The sequence below is a fragment of the Hemitrygon akajei genome, unplaced genomic scaffold (genome assembly GCF_048418815.1).
Source record: "Hemitrygon akajei unplaced genomic scaffold, sHemAka1.3 Scf000063, whole genome shotgun sequence".
Taxonomy (NCBI): domain Eukaryota; kingdom Metazoa; phylum Chordata; class Chondrichthyes; order Myliobatiformes; family Dasyatidae; genus Hemitrygon; species Hemitrygon akajei.
The window spans coordinates 3,791,143-3,818,926 of NW_027331949.1; the positions used below are offsets into that span (position 1 = coordinate 3,791,143).

The 27,784-nt window shown below is 41.5% G+C and overlaps 1 protein-coding gene and 1 long non-coding RNA gene across 4 annotated transcripts in view; both read right to left on the reverse strand.

The window, feature by feature from the left end:
* LOC140721893 (uncharacterized) overlaps positions 1-27,784 on the reverse strand; it is a 57,302-nt gene that overhangs the window by 10,207 nt on the left and 19,311 nt on the right. The window lies entirely within an intron of this gene.
* On the reverse strand, positions 8,316-27,747 carry LOC140721866 (uncharacterized). Of its 3 annotated transcripts, none has more exons than XR_012097486.1 (4): positions 27,594-27,747; positions 22,538-22,667; positions 21,665-21,832; positions 8,316-9,060 (listed from the first exon to the last, which is right to left on the reverse strand). It is a non-coding gene; the product is annotated as an uncharacterized lncRNA (long non-coding RNA). The 3 variants fall into 3 exon arrangements; XR_012097488.1 differs by lacking the exon at positions 8,316-9,060 and adding an exon at positions 11,181-11,230; XR_012097487.1 differs by lacking the exon at positions 8,316-9,060 and adding an exon at positions 11,181-17,677.

A 27,784-nucleotide genomic window follows, 5' to 3' on the forward strand; every position in this document is an offset into this window, starting at 1 on the left:
TCTCCTCCTCACCTGACTCCCCATCTGTCTCAGGGTATGTCATTACTGCCTCCCATACAAATATCTCCGGGGTCCTCTTCTTCCCTCGGTCTCCCTGTGGAGTCCTTCCTTTCTGTCTTGATTCAATACTTAGTTGGCCCCTGGAGTATTTTTCGCATCTCCTCTGGCAATCCCCTCTCAGTAACTTATCTGGCTCTCTCTCTACTTCCGCAAGTCGCTCCCCTACCACCTCCTTCTGCTCTTCTAGGCTTCTGCCTCCTACCTCTTATCCACAAATTCTCACATCCTCTCTCTCTCTCTCCACTTAACTCTTGCTCCTCCAATGAGTCACCTTCTCTTTCTTCCTGTCGGTGTCTGTACACCTGTGGCAGGGACTCCTCATGATCCTTACTTGTGCTTGATTCCCTTCTCTCTTGTGTTTCTCCAAGACTCTCATCTCCTATCTTTTTTCCACTTCCTCTTCAATGCCTCATCTCTTCCTGCCCTGATGAGCCACTTTCTTTTCTAGTCTGTTCATTTCTATGGTACAACCGATACTCCTCATACTCCTTTTCCTCTCTCAAGTATTTCATCCGTTCAATCCCTTCTTCCATTTCTCTCTGTGCCTGTTCCACCTTTATCCTTTCTGCCTGTATCTCCTTCCATATCGCCGCTTTTTCCTTCTCGTATTGTTTTTTTTCCTCCTCATTATCCCAAACTTGTACTTCTCCCTGCATGTTTACTGTTCCCGTCAGCAGGGGCACTGCTTAGGGGTTCCTTCCTCATTATAGGGAGGGGGGTTTTCTGTTTCTTTCGCATCCGGGTACGGAGCCGAAGCCAGCTTCTCACCATACCCTCCTCTCACTCTAACAGGCTGTTTCCCCAGCACCTTGGTGTCTTCCTCGCTTGTAATCAATATTCTACCTGTCCTCCTCAGCCTTTCTCCCTCCGTTCTGAAGAGTTTTAGCACTTCCATTTCTCGTTCTCTTTTTTGCCCTCTTTTCTTAGATTCATCTTTTGGTTTGTAATTTTTAATGAGTCCCTCCACTTCTTCGCACAAACTTACATCAAACGTTCCTTCTCTTGGCCACTTTGTGACCAGGTTTTTGGTTCTTTTTTCCCATTTTTCTGAAATTTTTCTGATCTCATATTTATTTAACGGGAATTTTTTTCTCAGAATCTCTACTGCCGTTCCTTTACCTGTCATGTTATTCTCTCTTTTTAAGGTATTTCAGAGATTCACAGTTCGTTTACTGGATAATATTATTTACTCTAATTCTATGCCTAGTCTATTCTGTTCTGCCCGTACAGACCTCTATTCAGAGCGGTACCCACAGAACTTGCTCTTTGCACCTCGGCTATTCAGACCCTTATCTCTTAAGGCAGTATCCACGAGGATTTTCTCTATTTTCCTTTCCCTGCCCGTTCAGCCCTTCGTTTCATACGAAGTGGTACCCACAAGGATTTTCTCTATTTTCCTTTCCCTGCCCGTTCAGCCCTTCGTTTCATACGAAGTGGTACCCACAGGGATTTTCTCTATTTTCCTTTCCCTGCCCGTTCAGCCCTTCGTTTCATACGAAGTGGTATCCACGAGGATTTTCTCTATTTTCCTTTCCCTGCCCGTTCAGCCCTTCGTTTCATACGAAGTGGTACCCACAGGGATTTACCAACACCACGTGGACTTTTTCTTAACTTAACTTCTTATTAACTTATTTGTACTTACCCTCACTGCAGTGTTCTTGATCAATCCTCTGAGCCTCCTCTTAACCCCCAATTCTGCCAGATTCTTTGGACTGGACAGACACTTCAGCAGTGGTTCCACACTTCTGAGACTCCAAGACCTCCCCAAAACCAACAGAATTCTTAGTCCAAATTGTCGCAAAAAGTGCTTACCTTTTGTTTGGGTGCACCCTTAATTCTGTTAGCCTTGTGGGGGTCCCTAGAGGATTGGGAAGCGTCCCCAATCTGCCGTTTCCTTTCCGCGGGTCTCTTTCCGGTCCTGCCGCGGTCGCCAATTTTGTCGTGGTTTCTCGTGCCCCACAAATGACCAGGAGATGCAGAAGATTCTTCAAGAAGGGTTAAACTTTAATTTGCAAATCAAAGCTGAGACAGTCATTGAGCTAGTTGCTGATTGCCCACCGATCCTTGTACATAGCATTTTTTATAGCAATCTCCTGGTCCAGTTGTATTAGTATATGTAATCGGTCTATAGTTGCGTATCACATGTACATCCTGCCATTATTGTTTCTACCCATTGACTTAATCATGTTCTAATCTACATCTCTTAGCTACCTCTCATTAACACACCATTGTCTTCTACATTCTTAAGATTTCATTCTCCTACTAAATTGGGTACATGCATAGCAAATAGCAAGTTTCAAAACTGACTACATAGTTTTGGTTACACAGCAAAATTTATACTTTTATACTCCAATATCACCAGCCCTGGATTATTTGCTAACAGTTTATTGCACACTTCTACATCAGGAATTCTATGTACTGATTAAGGGCACATTTGACAAACTCTACCCCATCTAGCCCTTTTACAGTTTGGGAGTCGCAGTCAATATATGGAAAGTTAAAATCACTTACTGAATCAACCTTTTGTTTCTTGGCATGGTCTGCGATCTTTCTACAAATTTGTTCCTCTAAGTACCTCAGACTGTTGGGTGCAATGAAGTCCCAATAATGGCTACAATATCCTATTTCCATCCTGAGCTCATCTGGCTTTCCTACGATGCTTCTTGCATTGTGATATACACAGCTCAGCACATTCATCGCAGCATGCTCAGCCATTTCATTGCTGACTCTATCTGAGGTTTGAAATCCTAAGAACCTTCTACAGGGACACAATTGAGAGCATCCTGACAGGCTGCATCACTGCCTGGTATGGGAACTGTACTTCCCTTAAACATAGGATCCTGCAGAGAGTGGTGTGGAAATCCCAACACATCTGCAGATGTGAACTTCCCACTATTCAGGGCATTTACAGAGATCGGTGTGTAGAAAGGGCCCAAACAATATTGGGGACCCAGTTCACCACAACCACACTCTGTTCCTGCTGCTGCCATCCAGGAAACGGTCCCACAGCAAAAGGAGCAATAGCCTCCAGGATATCATCTTCTACTAGGCCAATCAGACTGATTAATTCATGCTGATACAATTGCATTTCTGTGTTTTATTGTCTGTCCTATGTACAAACTATTTATTATAAATTACAGATTGCACATTTAGATGGAGACGTAACGTAAAGATTTCTACTCCTCATGTACATGAAGGATGTATGTAATAAAGTCAATTCAATTCAATTCACCCTCTCCACTGTCTGTTCTGTCATTCTGGCTCCCATTCCCCCTACAACTTATTTTAACCACATCACCTCCTCCCCCCACACTAGTACCGGCAAGCCTTACTTCTTGTTCTTACTTCTTACTTCTTTAACAAAGCCCCTATCACCCATTTGACTTTCCTCTGCCAGCTCTGCCAGGTAATTCCCACCCCCCCCCCCCCAACAGTTTCTATAGTAGTCCATCTGTTGTTGTGCGGGACAGCAACAAGAGTACTCTGTGATCGCTATTTAACCTCATTCCTCTTCCTGACTCTCACCCAGTTTCCTGTGTCCTGCACCATGCGTGTAACTCACCTCTCTTCATGTCATAACACCCTCTCCAGCTCCTGGATGATCAGGAATCGTCCATTTCAAGTTCCAACTCCTTGAAGTGCACGGTTACAAGCTACAGCTGTAGGTGAGGGCATCAAGGACACAAGATCTCCCCACCTTCCCACCAATGTCCCCTCTAATTTGTAATGACCAATGTGTACATAAATCTTGTACTGTGCATGTAGTTTACCCAGTGACAACATGTGCACAGTGAATTTTATATAGAGAGGTATTCATTTTAACAGCTAGCAAAACACTGTCTATGAGAACTTTGATCTCCTCTGGGTTTGACAGAGTTCATCTGCGTTCTCACATAAACCATGTAGCAGGACTGTAAAGGGTAATGAAGGATTTTCTCAACAGAGCTTTTGCACGTTCTCCATATGCGGTTTGCTTGCTAAATTAGGCTATAAAAAGTCAGATTTCCAAATATCATTCCACTTCTTCCCACTTGTAAATTCTCCAGCAAATTTTGCATCACCACAGTACAAACAGGTAACACCAGTTTCTATATTGGACATAAATATTTCCCCTGAACCCTCCAGACAAATTGAGGATATATATATAAAAAATCACTTTGAACCTATGTAACCTCTGGCTAAAAGAATAATTGGGATTGAATAGGAATTTTTGAACTGAAGTAAACTCTGTCTTCAGTGGTTAGCTAAGACAGGTTCATTACATGTTCTGTGTGGCTTGCAGAGAGACACATTGAGAGCTGGTAACATTATACATTGTACCCTTGTTTGAGTAAAGGGAGGAGGACTCACCGATAAGTACAGGAATGAACATCTGTCTGTAATTAAGTCAGGGCATTGCAAACTGATAAGGACTGGACAGTACATCAATCTGTAATTAAAAATTTCATTTAGCGAACCCCCTTATCCAAGTAATTAAGTTTTGCACTAACAGACTTGGTGGGCGTGCCAGTTGAAACAACATCTTGCAAGAGTAATGTATGGGGTCACTATGTATAAATACACGGCTGTAACCAGACTAAGTCAATCCACTTGTCAGGTGGTGGCAGTGCTTACGTGCCTTCCCTTTGACAACTGGGTCTCAAACTCCTACAGGAGAATGCGCAATAAACTGTGGTGATGATAAGAAGCTGTTCTCCTGGGTTTTATTCAGATTCAACTTCAACATTTGGCGTCACAAACAGGATCCCAATATAGGGAATGCCAAGCAGGCAGGCTGAATAAGCGGCTGGACCACTCGAGGGACTGTGGAGACCGACCAGACACCCAATAGGTATTACACCTTTTGTTGCTCTCTGTTTGTTCATTTGGAGGTATGGTCTCTCACCCAAGGCTGATTACATACCTTGACAGGATCGGGAAAGAATCCATCGGGAGACTCATATAGGGCAGGCAAAATTTTACTAAGTGGGCAGGAGGCAGTATTGGGTAAATTTATCAATCGAGCAGGAGGTGTCAGCCAGGTAAATTTATTAAGTGGGCAGGAGGTGCAAGCCGTGTAAATTACTTAGAGAACATGGGTCAATTACAGTCGATTGGTACAGGTGGGCCAGGAGCAGCCCGACACAATATGTGTGAGAATTTCCCAGACAAGGAAAAAGATCTGCGAATGTTGAGTACAGTGCTGACTAAGAAATTGGGGAACAAAATGTGGCCACTTGGTGGTGGGGGGGAACCTGGGATATTACCTCATGAGAGCAAGCATTAAATTTGATATGGAAAAAGAACTGTGGAAAGAAGTGGAAATTGTTGAAATGGAAGGAAAAGGCAAACGTAAGGTGGAACAGTATATTATTTGTAAGTTGGAGGAATAATGTATGTGACAAAGCAATAGAGGTATGCACTGCAGAAGGAACGCCAAAGGTTGGGAAATGCTAAAAGCGGAGCATGAATGGGTGGTGGGCACTGAAAACGAGAGCAGGAATAACAACATAAGCAAACCAAGGCCGGCGTAGATAAGGAGAAGGGCAGGAACATCAGTCTGAAGTTCGAACTAATCAGGAAACAAGGAATCCCGAACCCATGTCTGGCATACCGAGCGTATTTGAGGACAATGACCATGATGGGGAGTATTTAATGTGACCCCGCAAGATTTATTTGAACTCTGCTGCATGATTCTCTCAGCTGATGAGGGACAGAAATGGAGGCAGAACTGAGATACCAAACCTGTCTGGAGTTACAGGCGGAAAACCATAATGAGAATGAACAGACAGACCAGATTATTCAAGCCTTGGAAAGAGCTCTCCAGCAACCTGTAAACATCACTAAAGTACTTGAATGCAAACCTAAGCCTGGGGAATCGGGACCAGACTATTGGGAGTGTTGTAGCCTGCTAAGGCACTTTCGCAGGAGGCCAAGGCTTTAATGATGGGAATCTGACACACCCCCCCCAAGTTTAATGCCTTATTGTTACAATGCTTAACTACTAAGTTAGCCAACACGATTAAAACAAATAATATGGATTGGCCTGACAATGACCGAAATCGAATGCAACAAGCTTTGACATATTATTGGGACCCGACTTTCGAATCCTGATTAACCCGAAGGGAACTAATAATTAAGGTGAACATGTTCAGCGGGAAGAAGGACATTAGCAGGATATATCTGGGTATCAGAAATGGGAACAAAACCTCCGAAGGGACAGATGGGGACAACAACCCATTTAGAAATTGACAAGCAAGGATGCTTCCTACCGTGAGTACCACCCTTCAGGAAGAGCCCAATGTAATATTGCAGGTTGCTGGAATTCCTGTTCCGTTTATGATTGATATGGGGGCAACCACAACCACTCTTGATCAGGAAATAGTATCGGAAAAGGGATTCCAGCTATCAGACGCTACAATCACTCTGTCTGGGTTCGAAGGCATGGAACGTATGCATTCACATACCCAGCCACTGCAGGTGGAATTCCAGGGGAACCAGTGTGAGGTTTCATTTACAATCACCACCAGTTGGGGGTGTAATCTAGCAGGGAGAGACTCGCTCAGTCCATCGGAAATCGAGATTCTATGCACAGACAAATGTATCACCCTGGGACTAGTGAACAACGGACATCTTCCCCAGTTACTGACACCCGCCCCAGTGGTGGGCACTTAATCTGGACTCCACTGCGTTCGAACCCCTTCTGCCAGCGGTCAACCCCCATGTGACCCTGTGCTATGACCCTATGGGGTGCTCAACTGAGGAAAGCCAGTATTATGCACCCCTCGAGGGACAGAAGTTCCCAGTCATGTTGATTGGAGAGGTTAAAGGAAGAGAGGGCAGTGCATTACTGGCTGAATTTCCAGATTTCCTTTGACAGACAGGACTGGTAGTTCCCCATACCACCATTAGGGTTTGCCCTTGGTTCAAGCAAAGAGCCTAGGGTTCCTTGCCTACACTTTGAAGGAACCAGCGCCGAGGGAGACTGGCAAGATTTGCCCGCGGGCCAAATCTCAGACTGGAAGGAGTCTGAGGTGAAGACGGGACATCTGGTAAAACACTCTTTTGGGATTTGCCTGGTGGCCGCTGATGGAGTAACAGCTCTCTGCTGGTGCTCCTAATTTACTTACTTTTGTCTCCAACCTTCCAAAGTACTACTGTTAGATGGGTTATTATATTACTCTGACTACCAAAGCAGTTCTGGAAGCTCAATTCAAAAGCTTACTGAGGAGTTTCAACTGTCAGAGAAGAAATCAGTGCTGAAATTAAATAGGTACAAAATTAGAAGATATTCAAGCAATTCTAACCAAGAATTATAAGAAGATAAAGGAACATGAAGACGTGATTACTTTACTGGACAAGAGAATGGATGATTTGCAAAAGTTATATGAAAAACAATCCAAAAGTCCAATGAAACACTGAGACAGATTATTGATTTGGGAGACAGAAGTAGGAGAAACAACTTACGAATCCTGGGACTTAAAAAGCAAATGGAAGAAGATAATCTTAAAGAATTCTTTGCAAACCTCTTGATGGAATTACTCCCTGATATTATAAATATTATTTATAAATATTTATTAATTATAAATAATATTATTTACAATATCAGGGAGTTATTCCCTGATACTATAAATATCAATTGATTGATCATGCTCACAGATCACCTACCTACAGATCGACTTCAAATCAAAACCAAGATCGGTCATTATATGTTTCCATGAATTTCAAATAAAGGATTGTCTGATTCATGCTGTCCACGGAAAAGGTATGATTGACTACAAAGATCAAAAATTTGTATTGTTGAAAATATTTCATCAGAAGTTATGGGAGAATGTGCTAAGTTTAAAAATGTTATGGTGGAGTATACAGCCAAAGTTTTAAGCCTTCTCTTCGTTCTCCAGCTCAACTGAGAATTACAATGCAAGATGGATCATTTAAATGGTTTTTTACGAAGGAGCAAGCGCAAGAATTTTTAGACTCTAAAAATGACTGTATACATATATTGAATAGATTAAAAATCTTGCAAAACAGAACTATATATTTAAAAAAATGACTGTTTAATATTTTTCAGTATGTATAATTGCTCTTTCTGTTTGATAAACCAGTAAGCTTGTTTTTCACTGTATATTATTTAGTCTTGGTTGGAACAGCAAATAACCTTGAATTCTTTGGAGCGGTTCCAACAGGCTTTCTAAGGGGATGTTTTCAGTGGGGGTAAATAGCGGTTGTTCTTTGACCGATTTTCTCTCTTTGGGAGTGGGGGGGTGGATGGGGAGTTCTTTTTTCTTGAAGCTAATTTTGGAATCTAGTCAATTCTGTTGCTTAGCTAATATATCTCAAAGTTTATTATCTCTGATTGCTACTTTAACCTTTCTTATAAACAGTTCTAAAATGGATCAAAGTATTAATTTACTTAGTTTAATCGTGAAAGGGCTAAATCACCCCGTGACAAGAAATAAGATTTTTGCCTATATTAAAAAACTTAAGGTACCAATTGTGTGACAATTCATGCCTTTTTAATCAATAGAGAGGATCGAATTTCCATTCCTCGTTTCAGGCCAAAACTAGAGGGGTTTCGATCCTTATAGATAATATAGTTCCCTTTGTTTAACATAAATTAATTTCTGATACTGATAGGCATTTTGTTATAGTATCAGGGAAACAAAATAACAAATTAATGGTATTTACCAATGTGTATGTTCCGAATATAGGTGACCCAGGTTTCTTTGAGTGTTTTTTTTTATTTTTGCCAGATCTAAGTCGGTACTCATTGGTGATGGGTGGAGACTTTAATTGTTACTTAGATCCAGTTTTAGATTGTTCATCTTCTAAACCAATGGTACCAAATAAATTAACTGTGTTTATTAAATCTTTATTAATGAAATGTGGTATTGCTGATGCTTGGCATTTTTTCATCCAGCAGACAAGGAATATTTGTTTTTTTTCCCCTCATGTCCAGCATACATATTCCAGGATTGATTATTTTTTTATTGATAGCCAAATGATTCCATCAGTTCGATCCTGTGAATATAAAGAGATTGCTCTCTCAGATCATGCTCCTGTGTTCCTATCTTTAAATCTTCCTGGTCTTCTTCAAACAAATAGATTTTGGCAACTTAATCTAGCTTTGTTATCTGATAAAGATTTTTGAAAATTTATGGAGACAGAAATTTTTGAAGGGAATACATTAGAGGAGACTTCTCGTCTTATATTAGAGAACAAATTATTTCTTATACTGCAAGTATTAAGAAAAAAAGCTAAAAAGGAGATATGTGATTTAGCTAATCAGCTGAAACAGTTAGACCAAGAGTTATATCTGCCTTATATAAAAGACGTGATGAAACTAAAACTAAATATGAACTTCTTTTAACTTACCCAATTGAAACCCAACTCCTAAAAGAAAAAAGTCAATTTTATATCCATGGAGATCAAACAGGCTGACCAAATTAAAACTATTATAGCTAAACAGCATATTAAAGAAATATGCAAAGTTAATGGTGATAGGACAACTGATTATTTAGAAATAAATGATACTTTTAGAGAATTTTATTCTAAACTCTATAGTTCTGAACCTCCTATGAACACTGTAATGAACAATTTTTTAGTCCAACTATATATTCCTACAATTTCTGCCGCCAACAAAGTTGTTGGAACAACCTATTTCTTTTGAGGAAATTGTTGAGGCTGTGCACTTGTTAGGTTTGAGGAAAGCTCTGGGTCCAGATGGATTTTCTGGAGAATTTTACAAGATATTTTCCTCACTGCTTATACCTCATTTATGTTTAGTTTTTTTTCGGATTCAGTTAAGTCGGGCAGACTCCCTCAATCTTTTTATGAGGCTTCCAGTTTGCTTATTCTTAACAGAATAAGGATCAAACTGACTGATCTTCTTATAGGCCAATTTCTTTACTAAATGTTGATACCAAGATCCTATCTAAAGTTTTGGCCCATAGGATTGAAAATATTTTACCAACGGTCTTTTTTGATAACCAGACTGGATTTATCAAAAATCAATACTCTCACTTTAATACTTGTTGGTTATTAAATGTTATTTATTTTCCTTCTAACATGGTATCGGAATTTGTGGTTTCCCTAGATGCTGAGAAAGCTTTTGACAGAGTTGAATGGAATTATTTATTTAAAACTTTAGAAAAATTCAATTTTGGACCTGTTTTCATTCAATGGATTAAATTACTTTATTTAGCTCCTTCCACTAGGGTTATCACTAATTCTCTTAATTCCAAACCATTTAAGCTTCAACAAGGCACTAGACTGACCTTAGAACCCTCAGCCATTGCCTTTTGAGAATCTAATGATATCACTGGTATTTTTAGAAGAGACACTATTCATAAAGTCTCGCTATACGCTGATGATCTGCTGTTACTTATTTCTAATGTTGAGACTCCATTACCCCATGCACTTTCTTTACTCTCCTGTTTTAACCAGTTCTCAGGTTATAAATTAAACCTACATAAAAGTGAACTTTTTCCTTTGAATCATTTGATACCAACAAATTCTACCCTTCCTTTTAAAATTGTAGGAAACCAATTTACCTACTTAGGTGTAACAATCACTAAAAACTATAAGTGTCTATTTAAAGAAAAAATTCTTACCCTATTGAATTATGTAAAAAGGATACTAACAAATTGGTTGCCTCTTTCATTATCGCTGATTGGCCGAATTAACTCTATCAAAATGAATATATTACCTAAATATATATATCTTTTTCTGGCATTGCCTGTTTTTAATCCCTAAATCTTTTTTTTTTGATTCTCTTGACTCTATTATATCTTCTTATATATGGAAGAATAAGCGCTCTAGATTAAACAAAATTCATCTTCAGAAAGATAAAAAGAATGGAGGATTAGCCTTACCAACTTCAGATTTTATTATTGGGCAGTTAAAAAAGAAATCTTACATTTTGGTTATATTGCATAAATCATGGGGATTGCCTGATGTGTGCTTTTTTAGAAGCTAACTCTGTTAATAAATTTTCTATTATTTATCTTCTTGTATCCTCACTCACTTTGTCTCTGAGTAAGTTAACTGATAATCTGGTAGTTAAACACAGTGTAGTGTTCTCGCTCAGGTGTAAGAGAACGCTGAACTAAACACCGAGGTAAACCAAAACAGGATCGCAGTAAGATTAACCGTTTACTGTTCACTCTTCCACATTAACGTATGGTGAAAACTGTTGATAAAACAATACAAAATTTGTACAGTATTTGTTTCCTTCTTGATATCACATTTACATCGTAAATACTTGCAAAAGTAAACTACAACAACTACATTACATTAAAGTGCAGCATACAGTCAGAATCTACCTACGCTATTGACTGCTTTAAATACACTTCAACACAAACTATCCGCAACTCTTTAACTAACGAAAACATAAACCTTATCAACCGTCATTACTTTTAACAGAATCAGCGTTAACATTTTAATTCAACATATCGATTATCTCATGAACTTATGGCGTTGCTTCACTATGTTTCTAATGCGTAGAAAGAAACTTTTCTTGCGCTGATCCTGCACATGTGAGCCCCCTCCTTCCCATTTCTTCAAACCGGTATTTTCCCACAAGAAGCGGCGAAACCGGATGTGACATCATCGCATGCCGCAATATATCACAGACAACGAATTTACTTTAAACAATCCTAACTTTAACTAAAAACTGCTAACAAATGAATTACTAAAGTGAAAATATTATAAACTAAACAAATGCCATAAAGGCAACACACACAGTATGAGAATTTGGATACAATTCTGAAAATACTTTGCTTTATTGAGATTTTCTCTTTCGAGTCCCATTTTTTCTAATTATTTTTTTAAACCCTCTATGATTGATGTGGCTTTTAAAGAATGGGGTAGATTCGGTATTAAATGATTTCCAGATCTCTTTGTAGATGGAAGTCTCTTTTCATTTGAACAACTGTCAATATTGTTCACCCAAAACTCATTTTTCTTTTTTGATACCTACAAATAAGAGATTTTTTTATGGACTCAAATAAATACATTTCCTAGAAGTCCTGATAAGAATCTACTTGATGTAATTTTTAATTTGAAACCTTGATATAATTGATCAATATCTAATATTTATAATATGCTGTTGAGAATGAGAAGTGTTTGTTTAGATAAAATTAAAAATCTTTGGGAACAGACTTCAATTTCTGAGGGAGCTTGGAATCAAATTTTTCAATTGGTTAACACTTCATTGTTAAGTGCCCACCACTCTCTCCAACAATTTAAAGTGGTCCTTAAACCACATATGACCAAGGATAAGTTGTCTCATTTTTATTTAGATATATCTCCGTATTGTGATAAATGTAATAACGGAGAAGCTTCACTTCTTGTTTTGGACATGTCCGAGTCTTGGAAAATATTGGAAAGAAGTATTTCAAACTTTTTCGCTACTTTTCAAAGTAAACTTTAAGCCTAATCCTTTGACCACATTATTTGGCCTTGTTGGAGGAAAGGATATTATTTTGGAGGATATTATGAGAAGGACGCTGTTGCTTAAATGGAAAGATGCGGCCCCTCCTATTCACGCCCAATGGTTACATGATGTGATGTTATGTTTAAATTTAGAGAAGATTCGCTGTTCAATCTCTGAATCTTATATTATGGGGACTTTCAAATATTATCTATCAAATATTATGGGGACTTTTTCTGAATTATTTTCAAAATCTTTGATTTGCTGTTAAAGCACAGATGATGACTAATAATTCCTTTTTCCTTTTTTTCTTTACTAATCAGCTTTCATCTTGGTAGTGGGTTAGATTTTTTTATATAATAAAATTACTATATTTCAATGTTATGAATTGATTGATCGGAACAAGAAGGCAGCAGCAGAGCACCTAAGGATTTCCAGTGGGAAGACATTTTGAGTTTTCAGGGGAAGATAGAGGCCAGACTGTGCAGGCATGTGACGTCAGCCAGTTGAGCATGAACAGTTTAAAAAGGGCAAGAAATTTGCATAAGTTTTTGATTCGGAACAAGGAGGCGGCACAGCACCTAAGGATTTCCAGCGGGAAACATTTTGAGTTCTCGGGGAAGAGTGAGGCCAGACTGCGCAGGCGCATGACATCAGCCAGTTGAGTGTGAACAGTTTAAAAAGAAGGCAGCCATATCCAGCGGGCAGCAGAGTGAAAGGGCTTTGGGCTCAACGGGCTTCGGCGGTAATGTGACGAGACGAGGCAGTTGTTGATTGCGTAGTATGTGTGTGAGGCCGGTTTTCTGTGGTCGGTGTCAGATGTGGCAGGTCCTGGAGTCTCCCAGCATCCTGAACGGCCACATCTGCACCCGGTGCATCGAGAGGAAACTCCTAAGGGGCCGTGTTAGGGAACTGAAGAGGCAGCTCGATGACCTTTGTCTGGCCAGGGAGAGTGAGGAGGTGATAGAGAGGAGTTACAGGCAGGTGGTCACACCAGAGCCGCAGGAGGAAGATAGGTGGGTCACAGTTACAAGAGGGAAGGGAAAGAGTCAGGTATTAAAGAGTACCCCTGTGGCTGTACCCCTTGACAAACAGTATTCCTGTTTGAGTACTGTTGGGGGGGGGGAACAGCCTACCTGGGGGAAGCAAACGTGGCCGTGCCTCTGGCACAGAGTCCGGCCCTGTAGCTCAGAAGGGTAGGGAAAGGAAGAAGAAGGCAGTAGTAATAGGGGACTCGATAGCTAGGGGGTCAGATAGGTGATTCTGTGGACGCAGTCAGGAGACCCGGATGGTAGTTTGCCTCCCTGGTGCCAGGGTCCGGGATGTTTCTGTTCACGTCCAAGATATCCGGAAGTGGGAGGGCGAAGAGCCAAAGGTCGTGGTACATATTGGTACCAATGACATAGGTAGGAAAAGGAAGTGGTCCTGATAGGAGAATATAGAGAGTTAGGAAGGGAGTTGAGAAGAAGGATCGCAAGGGTAGTAATCTTAGGATTACTGCCTGTGCCAAGCAACAGTGAGAGTACAAATGGAATGTGGTGGCTGATAAATACATGGCTGAGAGATTGGATCAAGGGGCAGGGATTCAAATTTATGGATCACTGTGACCTCTTTTGGGGCAGGTGTGACCTGTACACAAATGACAGGTTGCACTTGAATCCTAGGCGGACCAATATCCTGGCGGGGAGATTTGCTGAGGCTACTGGGGCAACATTAAACTAGAATGGTTGGCAGGTGGGAATCAAATTGAAGTGACGAGGAGAGAGAAGGTTGGCTCACAAATAGAGAAAGTTTGTAGACAGTGTGTGAGGGAGGATAGGCAGGTGATAGAGAAGGGGAACGCTCAGAATGAAGATGTAGGGGAGAAGGAAGAAGAAAAAAGGTAGTAAAGCTATTTGCACCGTTAGTGATAAACAGAGAGTAAGAGGTGGAGAATTTCTTAAATGCTTTTATTTTAATGGTGGATGAGCTTAGAGCATGGATTGATACCTGGAAATATGATGTTGTAGCCATTAGTGAAACATGGTTGCAGGAGGGGTGTGATTGGCAGCTAAATATTCCTGGATTTTGTTGCTTCAGGTGTGATAGAATCGGAGGGACAAGAGGGGGAGGTGTTGTGTTTGTTATCAGAGAAAATATTACAGCGGTGCCCTGGGAGGATCAATTAGAGGGCTCGTCTAGGGAGGCTATTCGGGTGGAATTGAGGAATGGGAAAGGTGTAGTAACACTTATAGGGGTGTATTATAGACCACCCAAAGGTGAGCGAGAAATGGAGGAGCAAATTTATAAGCAGATAGCAGATATTTGTAGTAAGTACTATGTTGTGATTGTGGGAGATTTTAATTTTCCACACATAGACTGGGAAGCCCATTCTGTAAAAGGGCTGGATGGTTTGGAGTTTGTAAAATGTGTGCAGGATAGTTTTTTGCAGCAATACATAGAGGTACCAACTAGAGAAGGGGCAGTATTGGATATCCTGTTAGGGAATGAGTTAGGTCAGGTGACAGAGGTATGTGTTGGGGAGCACTTCAGGTCCAGTGATCACAATGCCATTAACTTCAATATGATTATGGAGAAGGATAGGTCTGGACCCAGGGTTGAGATTTTTGATCAGAGAAAGGCTAACTTTGAAGAGATGCGAAGAGTAATAGATTTGGGACAATTTGTTTTATGTGAAGGATGTAATAGAGAAATGGAGGTCATTTAAAGGTGATATTTTGAGGGTACAGATTTTTATGTTCCTGTTAGGTTGAAAGGAAAGGTTAAAAGTTTGAGAGAGCCATGGTTTTCAAGGGATATTGGAAACTTGGTTTGGAAAAACAAAGAGAACTACAATAAATACAGGCAGCATGGAGTAAATGAGGTGCTCAAGGGATATAAATAATGTAAAAAGAATCTTAAGAAAGAAATTAGAAAAGCTAAAAGATACGAGGTTGCTTTGGCAAGTAAGGTGAAAATAAATCACCTTAATTTTAATATTAATAGCAAAAGGATAGTGAGGGATAAAATTGGTCCCTTAGAGAGAGTGGACAGCTATGTGTGGAGCTAAAAGAGATGGGGGAGATTTTGAACAATTTCTTTTCTTCAGTATTCACTAAGGAGAAGGATATTGAATTGTGTAAGGTAAGGGAAACAAGTAGGGTAGTTATGGAAACTATGATGATTAAAGAAGAGGAAGTACTGGCACTTTTAAGGAATATAAAACTGGATAAGCCTTTGGATCCTGACAGGAAATTCCCTAGGACCTTGAGGGAAGTTAGTGTAGAAATAGCAGGGGCTCTGATAGAAATATTTCAAATGTCATTAGAAACGGGGATGGTGCTGGAGGATTGACATATTCCTCATGTTGTTTCATTGTTTAAAAAGGGTTCTAAGATTAAACCTAGCAATTATCGGCCTGTAAGTTTGATGTCAGTGGTGGGTAAATTAAAGGAAAATATTCTTAGAGATGGTATATATGATTATCTGGATAGACAGGGTCTGATTTGGAACAGTCAACATAGATTTGTGCGTGGAAGATCATGTTTTGACAAACATTGAATTTTTTGAAGAGGTTACTAGGAAAGTCGACGAGGGAAAAGGAGTGGATGTTGTCTATATGGACTTCAGTAAGGCCTTTGACAAGCTTCCACACGTTAGGTTAGTTAGGAAGTTTCAATCATTAGGTATTAATATTGAAGTAGTAAAATGGATTCAACAGTGGCTAGATGGGAGATGCCAGAGAGTAGTGGTGGATAACTGTTTGTCAGGTTGGAGGCTGGTAACTAGTGGTGTGCCTCAGGGATCTGTATTGGGTCCATTGTTGTTTGTCATATACATTAATGATCTGGATGAGAGGGTGGTAAATTGGGTTAGTAAGTACGCAGATGATACTAAGATAGGTGGAATTGTAGATAATAAAGTAGGTTTTCAAACCTTGCAGAGAGATTTAGGCCAGTTAGAAGAGTGGGCTGAAATATGGCAGATGGAGTTTAATGCTGATAAATGTGAGGTACTACATTTTGGTAGGACTCATCAAAATAAGACATACATAGTAAATGGTAAGACACTGAAGAATGCAGTAGAATAGAGAGGTCTAGGAATAATGGTGCATAGTTCCCTGAAGGTGGAATCTTATGTGGATAGGGTGGTGAAGAAAGCTTTTGGTATGCTGGCCTTTATAAATCAGAGCATTGAGTATAGGAGTTGGGATGTAATGTTAAAATTGTACAAGGCATTGGTAAGGCCAAATTTGGAGTATTGTGTACAGTTCTGTTCACGGAATTATAGGAAAGATGTCAACAAAATAGAGAGTACAGAGAAGATTTACTAGAATGTTAACTGGGTTTCAGCACCTAAGTTACAGAGAAAGATTGAACAAGTTATGTCTTTATTCTTTGGAGCGTAGAAGGTCGAGGGTGAATTTGATAGAGGTGTTTAAAATTATGAGGGGGATAGATAGAGTTGACATAGATTGGCTTTTTCCATTGTGAGTAGGGGAGATCCAAACAAGAGGACATGATTTGAGAGTTAGGGGGCAAAAGTTTAGGGGTAACATGAGAGGGTACTTCTTTACTCAGAGAGTGGTGGCTGTGTGGAACGAGCTTTCTGTAGAACTGGTGGAGGCAGGTTTGATATTGTCAGTTAAAGAAAAATTGGTTAGGTATATGTAGAGGAATTGAGGGTTATGGGCTGAGTGCAGGTCGGTCGGACTAGGTGAGTGTAATGCGCTCGGCACAGACTAGAAGGGCCGAGATGGCCTGTTTCTGTGCTGTATTTGTTATATGGTTATATATGTATGAATATAGGGTAAGTAGTATTATTTAGTATAATGTATTGATATTTTTTTTTCCTGTACTCTGTATTCTTATATGTAGATTAATGGAAATATTGGAAAGAAAATGCTCTTTTAATATTGACCGAACCCAAGATGTTGTATCCCATCTCTGGGCAATTTAAGGCTATGAAGTCGGCCACACCAACTGCGCCCCCCCCACCGTCTAGATCACCGTGAAAGAAGGACAGACTCTCCCATCCATTCTGCGATACATCCTCAAGCCCGAGGCAACGTTTTATGAGAATGGAAGCTCTTTTGTGGATCCAGCAGGAAAATTATATTCTGGCTATGCGATAGTGACAGACAGTTAAGTAATTGAGTAGGCCTCTTTTGAAGCAGCTGTCTTCGCCCAGAAGGCTGAGTTGTTTGCTCTGATTCGTGCCTGTATCCTAGCAACAAACAAAAGTGCACACGTTTACACGGACTCCCGTTATGCATTTGGAGTTGTACATGACTACGGGGCTCTCTGGGAACATGAGGATTTCTCACCGCTCTACAGCTACCTCGAGTTTTGGCTTTTATTAATGTGCGGCACACACCCGCATGTCCGACCAGGTCACTGAAGGCAATGCTTCAGCGAATAAGACAGCAAAAAGTGAAGCACAATCTGTTCCTCTCAGGTTCTCGTCAAGCAAACTTCCATGACTTATGCAGAATGGGTTTGCCAAACATGCTTTTCAGGGGGACGCCTCTGAGGAGGAGCACAAACTGTGGTCCCAGATGGGGTGCCAGAAAGACCCCGACCGAGGTCTTTGGATCATCCCAGCAGGACAGGTTTGTGTTCCTGCATAGTTTTTACCTATATTGGTCGATTAAGTACATGACTGTACACACCTGGGAAAGGAGGGAATGGTTGGTAACCTGTACCCTGCACACCGGGTACGACTCCCTTGACAGGTGGACCTTTTTCCTGTCTACAATTTGATTTTATTGAGTTGCCTAGAGTACATTGCTATAGATACTGCTTAGTTATTATAGATGTGTTTAGTAGATGGATTGAAGCTTTTCCAACTACCAATAATACTGCTATTACTGTTGTGAAAGTATTATTATGGGATATAAGATATATGGAAAGAGCCAATGGCACTCTGAAGAGTAAATTGGCCAAACTAATGATGGAGACTGGATTCTCTTGGTTGGAGGTCCTACCGTTAGCCCTATTCCACATGAGGGTTACCCCTCAGGGGAAAACAGGGTTGTCACCAGCTGAAACCATTTATGGACGGTCCATAATGGACCCTGGGGACCAAGGCCTTGTCTACCATTGCTCCTAGAAAGTATACCAGCAAAAATGGATAGGCATACCCTAGGGGAAGAGGTGAGGAAAGATATATGCCAATTAACCAACATTTTCCAAACATTCCATTCACAGCTATAATAGGCATACAAGGAAGAGAACTATTCTACAGAGAGGAGTGACTATCCCACCATAGAACCTGGGTATTTTGACTTGATCAAGAACTGGGATTGAGGGAAACTCAGCTCTCAGTGGAGAGGACCATATCAGGTGTTACGGACCACTCCCACAGCTGTGAAATTGAAGGGGCAATCTCGGTCGATACAGCAAACAGAATACAAACGTGTTACTGTAGGAACTGAGTAGTTGGACTATCTCGGACTAAAATAAAATGTATTGGTTGATAGTGGAGAGTGATGAACCCTTAGGTTTCTTGCCATGGACTGTCATTTTAAGAGAGAGTGCCTGAGTGATGTCAGCTGCCGATTTTCTTGGCTCCTGTTTGATTCTTACTGAGGGAGAGTGGGGCAGAACTATTTGATTATGCAGAGTGTTTAAACTTGCTTGCAGCTTGTGTTTACATAGCTTGCAGTCAGTTTTTCTTCCCGCAAGGACAATCACAGACACACAGTCAGACGTAGAGAAAGAAAGAAGATGGAAGGTTCGAAATAGAGGAGCTAGTGGCCAAAGGTCATGTTTAGACTCTCCTATGCTCACAAGGGTGGGTTGATTATTGATCTGGCGTATACCGAATGTGTGATTGTCACTTTGTTTGATCCACTGGAGTGGATCTTTTGGTTTGGGAGCATCCTGTGAAGACCACTTGTGTTAACCCTTGCCTGGGGGTGGTAATTCACTTGTACAGGGTACCCCGTGACAAATCACTGTTGGTGATAATTCCTATAATCCATATGTGGATTTTGTTGGAGTATCGCGTGGCTACCACTTTTGTTAACCCTTAACTGGATTCGGGTGTGTTATGTGGTAACCACTTGTGAGAGGGGATATTCTATGGAAATCACTGTCGGTAATACTTTGTGTGTTGGATCTGGATTGGGAGTACCTTGTGGAATCTACATGTATGTTAACCCTTGCCTGGGTGGTAGTTCCCTTTGAAGACAGTACCCCTGTGATAAGCTCCTTTTGGTGATAATTCGTATGCGGATTTGGAACGACGACAGATATGACCTATGGCGACTCTTATCCTGTTTTACTACTGTGGAATTTGATGTAATTGCCTTGTCTCAACATTCACCTTGGATTACAAATATCTCTCTCTCATCATTGATTCCGTGGATGAGCTGACTTTCATACTTTACCATCTCAAGACTTTAAGCTTGGTATTCCCTGAGCTCAATGGTTTGGGAGTTATATTTACATATATGTATACTCATAACACCATTAACTTTTGGTTATTTTGCTTAAGTTGTTATATTATAAGTAGATACAAATAAAGATAGTGGTGTTAACATCAAAACCAGACTCCATGTGTGGTCTATTGCTGCTGGTTCATTTAAACCGTTATGGGTACGTAACAGTGTTGTTCGTGTTTATCTCTTTGAGAGGGCTCTTTGAGAGGGGCCCCCATGTTAACACCTTTCTGTCTCTCTGTCACACCTGTGCCAAACAGGTAGAACTAGGGGCTGGCTGGGTTGGTGTCAAAATTCCGCAGCATGGTAAAACTATGATTCCAATGTCAGTAATCCCGCTCAACCAGAGTGAGGAACTCTCAGCCTGGGCTTTCTCAAATAACACCCGAGGAAGAGAGGTGAGGAACTGTGGTCCAGTCAGAGATGACTGTGACTGTCAGTGTTTTGCGATGGTATCTCAGGCTCCCACTAATGGAACTTCCTTTACTGCGAAACATGCATGCTGGCCATACTTGCAGGTGCCCAACAGCGGAGAGGAATAACTGAGACTGAGCGATTTTGGATGATCACTTTTCTCTGCTATGGAGCAGCCAGGAATTCATGAGAGATAATCAATTTGGCTACAGCACTTGAGGAGCTGGCCACAATACTGCAGGGGCCCTGACAGAAACACAGGCCCAAGTAACAGAAATATCCACTGAAATGATTGCAATCCGGCAAACAGTTGTACAGAATCGTATGTCTTTAGATTTTATACTTGCTGAGAAAGAGGGAACCTGTGTAATTATTGACACAGAATGCTGCACCTACATCCGTGATGAGTCTACTAACATTACATCCCTCTCCGAGCACACTGCCAAGGAGATTGACTGCATCAAGAAAGTAGGGCAGGATTTACATGGGTTCACTGAAGGGTCGAAATGGTGGGATTTGAAGGCCTGTTCAGTAATATGTGGGGCATGAGATTGCATTATGGCCTAATAGTTGTACATATCATTGTTATAATTACTGTTGTACGCTGTTTTTACACACTGAGAAGTCAATGCTATACTTGGTTGCTTTCTCAGTAAAAAAATTACAGCTTTGTTGATCATGTAATGATCAAAAGGAGGGAATGATAAAGTATGTAAAAGGATTAACACTTTGTTAAAAAATAGCAGCCTGTTTTTCTGAAAGAGACTGCTAGTGATCAACAGATGTGCTAAGCCATGCTGAGCCATATTTCTTCTTGAAGGTAGCTGTCTACGGTTTCCAGATGCTTATCTACTTGTGCATTAACATGTAGAGATAGGACAGCTTCAGTCTGTTCTGTGTGTGTAAGCCATTATGGCTATTTTGTAAATTGTCTTTAGGGGCTGTCATGTAGTAAATAACTTTGGCTCCAGACTGTCTTGTGTGGGGGTTATCTGGGTGGATATATCTGTGGTGTAAGGGGAATTGTTAGTCAGTTTGTGGATGGGTAGGAACAGTGAAAAACTGTCCCTGTTTGAGCGACTAACTGAGTAAGCCCCGGGTGCTTGGAATACAGAGTTTGTACTTATACGGTCTCTGAGTGACTTTATCCGGATTCGACTTCCACACAATGAGAGTGGTTTTAAAGGGCTGGGTTGCTGGAAGCGCATTACCAGACCTGGAATGATTGCAACTGGATCTGACAGACGCATAACTGGTTCCTCTGGGCACATTCAGTCTCACTCCAACTATTTCTCACCTTCCTTTGCACAGGCATGTAACGTCTAAAGGACTGTGTTTGAGTAAATGAGACTCACCAAACTTTCTCCTGACTGAATCACTGGAATCTCTGAGTCAGATGGGTTCTCTCCAGTTGATGCTCTCAGTCCTCGGGCTGGTTCACTTGCTGCTGTTACTTCGTCTTCAGTCGTGGTTTGCTTCCAGTTGGGGTTTTTCTTCCAATAAATCTCTCACCGCAGTTCTAACTTTAACATGAAAGACAATGAAGCTCATTAACAGTAAAAAGAACCACACATTTCTGCTTAATGTTACTACGAACAAAACTAAGATGGAAACATCCCCTCCATGTACACTGTATCCAGGCTTTTCAGCATTTTGTAGGTTTACTTAACCATCCATCCCTCCACCACCCCCACCGTCCCTCTGAACTCCATTGAGTACAGGTCCACAACCATCAAATGCTTCTCATACACAAAGCCGATTATTCCTGAGATTATTCATGTAAACCTTGTTAGCAACAACTGCATACTGAATACATTTCCAGGAATAAGAGATAAATTGGTACCAGGATAATTTACAGGGAAAAGTTCTGGTTTCTTCACTGTTCTACTATCACAGAACAAGCCATTTCCATTTCCAGGTTAAAACAGGTCCATTTCAGGAAATATAAACCATTCCAGGGTGAATGTAATAAAAAGAAGCTGGAATTACCAGAAACACTCAGCTGGTAAGGAACAGCTGTGGGGAGAGGAACAGTCTTTATGATTCAGGTTAATAACATTTTGTCAGAAGGACTTCAAACATTTTCAGTTTTTAGTGCAGATGTCCAGCAACTTGAGTTTCTGTTTGATTCCCTCTGCCTGACAGCCTGATCCCCAGAGGCATTTTACTTGGATCTAAAACTGTGATATCCAAACTCACAGAGTCACACAGCTGAACCTGCTACTTACCCACCCTAAGAGTCTCACACATCATCCCCACATCTCAGACTGGGTAGTGCAATCCGGGATTTCACCACAACCGAAGTCCAGCAGCTCGAAATTTCTGCATCATTGCAGAAGGACGACCATCCAGCCCCATCTGTAGAAGCAGTAACCAAAGTCAAAGCCAAAACACCAACAGTTCTATATGCCTGGAATGTAGATCACAGGATTATAGTCCAAGCACCAACTCTCTCAGTACTCTTTGCTGCCAGTAAAATGCTGTAGTGTGTCAGCCAGTCACAGTTCATAAACTAGCACTCCCACACCAATGCACAACAGAACTGGTACCTGATGACCCTCTGGCATTCCAGCTAACAAAACCGATTCTGGAAATAACTCAGCAAGGCCAAAGGTGCAAAAGAACACTTTACAATGAAGACAAAGTTTAGAAGAAAGATTGCTGATATATAACATTGAGGTGGTGGGATACAGGGTGGACCGAGGTTGACCCAGATGGTTGATGTATATCACTGAAGCCGGGGGGAGGGGGTTGGTTGGTGGAGTTAGGAGACTGGACAGAGGCTGAACAAGATGGGCAGGAAATGACCAGATGGAACCAGGTGGGAGTAGGGAACAAGGACAATCGCTGATGATCCTCCAGTAATACACAGATAGTGAATGAATAGTACATACTACTGTATAAAAATATTCTAAAATGACAAAGTTAGAACAAACAACAAGAACTTTGGCATTTACACTTTGACCCTCACCAAATTTTTATCAACACACCATAGAAAGTTTCCCATCCGGATACTTCACACTCTGCATGGTAATTGCTCTGCCCGTGGACTGCAGAGACATTTGGATACAGATCAGCACATCACAGAAACCATTCTCCCCCCCTAGAATTCCCAGTCCCTCGGTAAAGCAGGCAGTGAAATCAAAGATCGCACAACCTGGGACATTTTCCTTTCTCACCCACCCCAATCCAGGAGAAGACACAACAGCCATAAAGCTCAAGGACAAAAGCGAGGAGCCTCAGGAAGTGAGGCGGTTTGAGGGAAGTTAAAGGGACTCAGTGGCCAACATCAGATTCCCCAACACAACATGGAGGAAGCATCACCACCCATCCAGTGACTATGCACACACACCATGTCACAAAGCGGAGGGCAGGCCAGATCTGCAGTAAACCGCCTCACGTGACCTTTTGGCGGGTCTTCAATTTCAATTCTGCAGAAATAGACAGTCTTGACTCTTGGCTTGGATCATTCAATACAGATGAAGAGAAGTCTACACATTTTTGATGAGGCCAGGTAACTGGGTACTAAATGAGCAATTGGCCCTCAGTTTGGGGCTCATGGCTGACACCAGATCTCCCTGCTCCGGATCGGTCTCAATACTCACCGAGGGGAAAGTGATATCATCGGCCCACAGACAGTGATCCCGACCCCGGCTCCCCCACCCCAGAGGCGTGGACACTTTCCCAATGCCGAAGAAAATACACTTCAACACTGAGCGAATAGGAAAAAAAACAACCATCCGGAGACTTACAGCATGCGCAAAGAGATTGTTACATCTGTGGTTGAATGGGAGGGGCAAATGGTGTTACGTGACCAGTAGAGTCTACCATCACTCCTGACAGAGCACTCCAGCTACCCACCACTCTGTGGAAAGAAACAAACTTGTCCCTCACATCTCCTCTCACGCTAACTGTATCAGACATTTCAACCCCCAGGAAAAACATAACGTCTGTCTACTCTATCTATTCCTCTCGTAATCTTGTAAATGTCCATCCAGTCTCACCACAGCCTGCGCCGCTCTGGAGAAAAAAAGAACAAATTTGTCCAACCTCTCATTATACCTCATGCCCTCTAATCTTGACAATATCCTGGTAAACGTCTTTTACACCCTCCTCTATTATTCTGACATTTCACATTCTTAAAATAAAGTAGTGATCCCAACTGAGCTACAACAGGGAATGTTTTCTAGGATTAAATGTCAAGAATTGTGAAAAACTGAGTTTAACTGTATTTGGCTATGGTGTATGTAAACTTCTGACTTCAACTGTAGACATTCAGATTCAGTTTATTGTCATTTAGAAACCACAAATGCAATGCAGTTAAAAAAATGAGACAACATTCCTCCAGAATGTTATCACAAAAACACATGACAAAACAGACTACACTAGAAAATCCACATAACGTTTGGCAATCCCCAATCCAGTCCGGAGAGGCTGCTGCATATTAATATTACATATTAAATTGTCATTAATATGAAAAAGAAAATTTGCCGGTATATCAAGCAGATAAATGGCAAATTTTCTGTTTTAATGGATGAATCAACAAGCATTAATAGATTATCTGAAATGTGAAAGTGATAAGGCAGGTGATCCCCATTTTATGTTTTCAGATCTAATTGAACTGCCTCATCAGAAAGCTGCAACTATTGCTAAGCATCTATTGAACTGTCTCAATAACCATGGGTTTGATGACTCTTACCTGAAACAGAACCTTGTAGCATTTGCTAGTGACGGAGTGAGTGTAATGCATAGTGTCAAATCTGGTGTTGCTACAATTCTCAAGGAACATTACCGTGATGTGACAATTTGGCACCGACTTAATCACAGATTAGAACCTGCAGTAGGTGATTCAGTGAGAGAAGTTGTACTCTGTTTACAGTACTGTAAAAAAATTTTTTTACTGAACTGTCTGAATGTGCCTCTCAGAATCAGGTTTATTATCACCGGCGTGTGTCATGAAATTTGTTAACTTTGCAGCAGAAAATAAAACACAAAATAAAACAATAAAAATAAATAGCTAAATCAGTTACAGTATACGTATATCTGGGACACTTGCTCATCGTGATGTTTATAAATGACCTGGATAAGGAAGTGAGGGATGGTTAGTAAATCTGCTGATGACACAAAGGTTGGGGTGTTGTGGATAGTGTTGAGGGTTGTCAGAGGTTACAGCTGGGCTGAGAATTGGCAAATGGAATTCAGCCCAGTTAAGTGTAAAGTGATTCATTTTGTTAAGTCAAACATGATGGCAGAATATAGCATTAACGGTAAGACTTGGCAGTGCGGAGGATCAGAGAGATCTTGGGGTCTGAATCCATAGGACACTCAAAGCTACTACACAGGTTGACACTGTAGTTAAGGTGGCGTACACTGCATTGACTTTCATCAATCGTGGGATTGAATTTAGGAGCTGAGAGGTGAAGTTGCAGCTATATAGGACCCTGCTCACACCCCACTGTGTTCAGTTCTGGTCGCCTCACTACAGGAATGATGTGGAAACCTTAGAAAGTGTGCAGAGGAGACTTACAAGGATGTTGCCTGGATTGGGGAGCATGCCTTATGGGAATAGATTTAGTGAACCCAGCCTTTTCTCCTTGGAGCGACAAGAGGATGAGAGGTGACCTGACAGAGGTGCATAGATAATGAGTGGTATTGATCATGTGAATAGTCAGAGGTTTTTTCCTAGGGCTGAAATAGTTGCCACAAGAGGACACAGGTTTAAGGTGCTGGGGAGTAGGTACAGAGGAGATGACAGGGGCAATTTTTTTTACTCAGAGAGTGGAGAGTGTGTGGAATGGGCTGCCAGCAACTGTGGTGGAGGCAGATACGATAGGGTCTTTTAAGAGACTTTTGGATAGGTACCTGGAGACATCAGAGAAAAATAGAAAACAAACTAGCTTGGAAAAATAGAGGGCTATGGGTAAGCTGAGTAATTTCTACGGTCGGGACATGTTGGCACAACTTTGTGGGCCAAAGGGCTTGTATTGTGCTGTAGGTTTTCTATGATCCTATGAATAGAGTAAAAATTCTGCAAGAAACAGAAATACTATATATTTTAAAACTGAGTTAGTGTTTAGGGGTTCAATGTCCATTTAGCAATTGGATGGCAGAGGAGAAGAAACTGTTCCTGAATCACTGAGTGTGTACCTTCAGGCTTCTGTACTCCTCTATCAGATGGTAACATTGAGAAAAGGGCATTCCCTGGGTGCTGGAGGTTCTTAATAATGGACGCTGCCTTTCTGAGACACTGCCTCTAATCCTCTGGTAATCTTATAAACATTTATCCAGTCTCACCCCAGTCGGCACGGCTCCAGAGAAAACAACACAAGTTTGTCCAACCTCTCGTTATAGCTCATGCCCTCTAATCCAGGCAATATCCTGGTAAACCTCTTCCACACCCTCTCCAAAGGCCCGACATCCTTCCGAGAATGAGGGCGACCAGAACTGTCAGAAACACTCCAGATGTGGTCTAACTAGTTTTATAAAGCTACAACACAACTTCCCGACTTTTGAACACAATGTATCAACGGATAAAGGGAACCATGCCATTTGCCTTCTTAACCACCCAAACTATCTGTGCAGTCTCTCTCAGGGAGCGATGAACTTGGAGTCTGAGATCCCTCTGGCATCAACACTGTTCAGGGTTTTGCATTTAACTGTGTACTGTCTCATACATTCGATCTACCGAGCTGCCAAGATGATAATCACTAATCAAATCTCAGAGTTCTCTCAGATCCTGCTGAATTTGTTGTGAAGTGCACAAGTACGGGAAGCTACAGGTACAGACAAACACTGACTTGTAGCAGCATCACAGGCAAGTACATTCAGATAACACACGGAACACAAGTTATACAATTCTCTGTCAGTGTCAATATAGAAATATGTTTTACGTCATCCTGCTAATAGGACCAGAACAACAGGGGCTGAGTGGCGACTCAGTGTGAAGGACTCACAACCCGGACCGACCCCGGCAGATTCAGTAAAGGAAGCGAGGCGAGGCCGCCAGTCCATCCCCTCCTCCTTCAGGGTTCACCGATCACCTTGTGTTTCTCTCTCCCTTCCCCACCCCCACCTTTTATTCTCCAGTCCTGCCGAAGGGTTTTGGCCCGTTATGTCGACTGTACTCTTTTCCTAGCTGCTGCCCGGCCTGCTGAGTTCCCCCAGCATTTTGTGCGCGTTGCTCGCATTTCCAGAATCTGCAGATTTTCTCTTGTTTGAGTTCGGGAAAGTTAACTCACTACCCACCGTCAGACCTCTCCGCTCAGGACCGGCTTCAATACTCACCGAAGGGAAATTGTTGGTGTTGCCCCGCAGAGAATAATCCGTTCCTGGCTCCTCGCCTCAGGGGGGGAGGATCCCTCCCGATCCCGATCCCGATCCCAATCTCACCGCCAACCCGCTTCCGCAAAGGACAAAAAACAACAGGGCCCAACCCGGACTGATCATGCGCGATGTGAAATATGCGTCATCAGGCG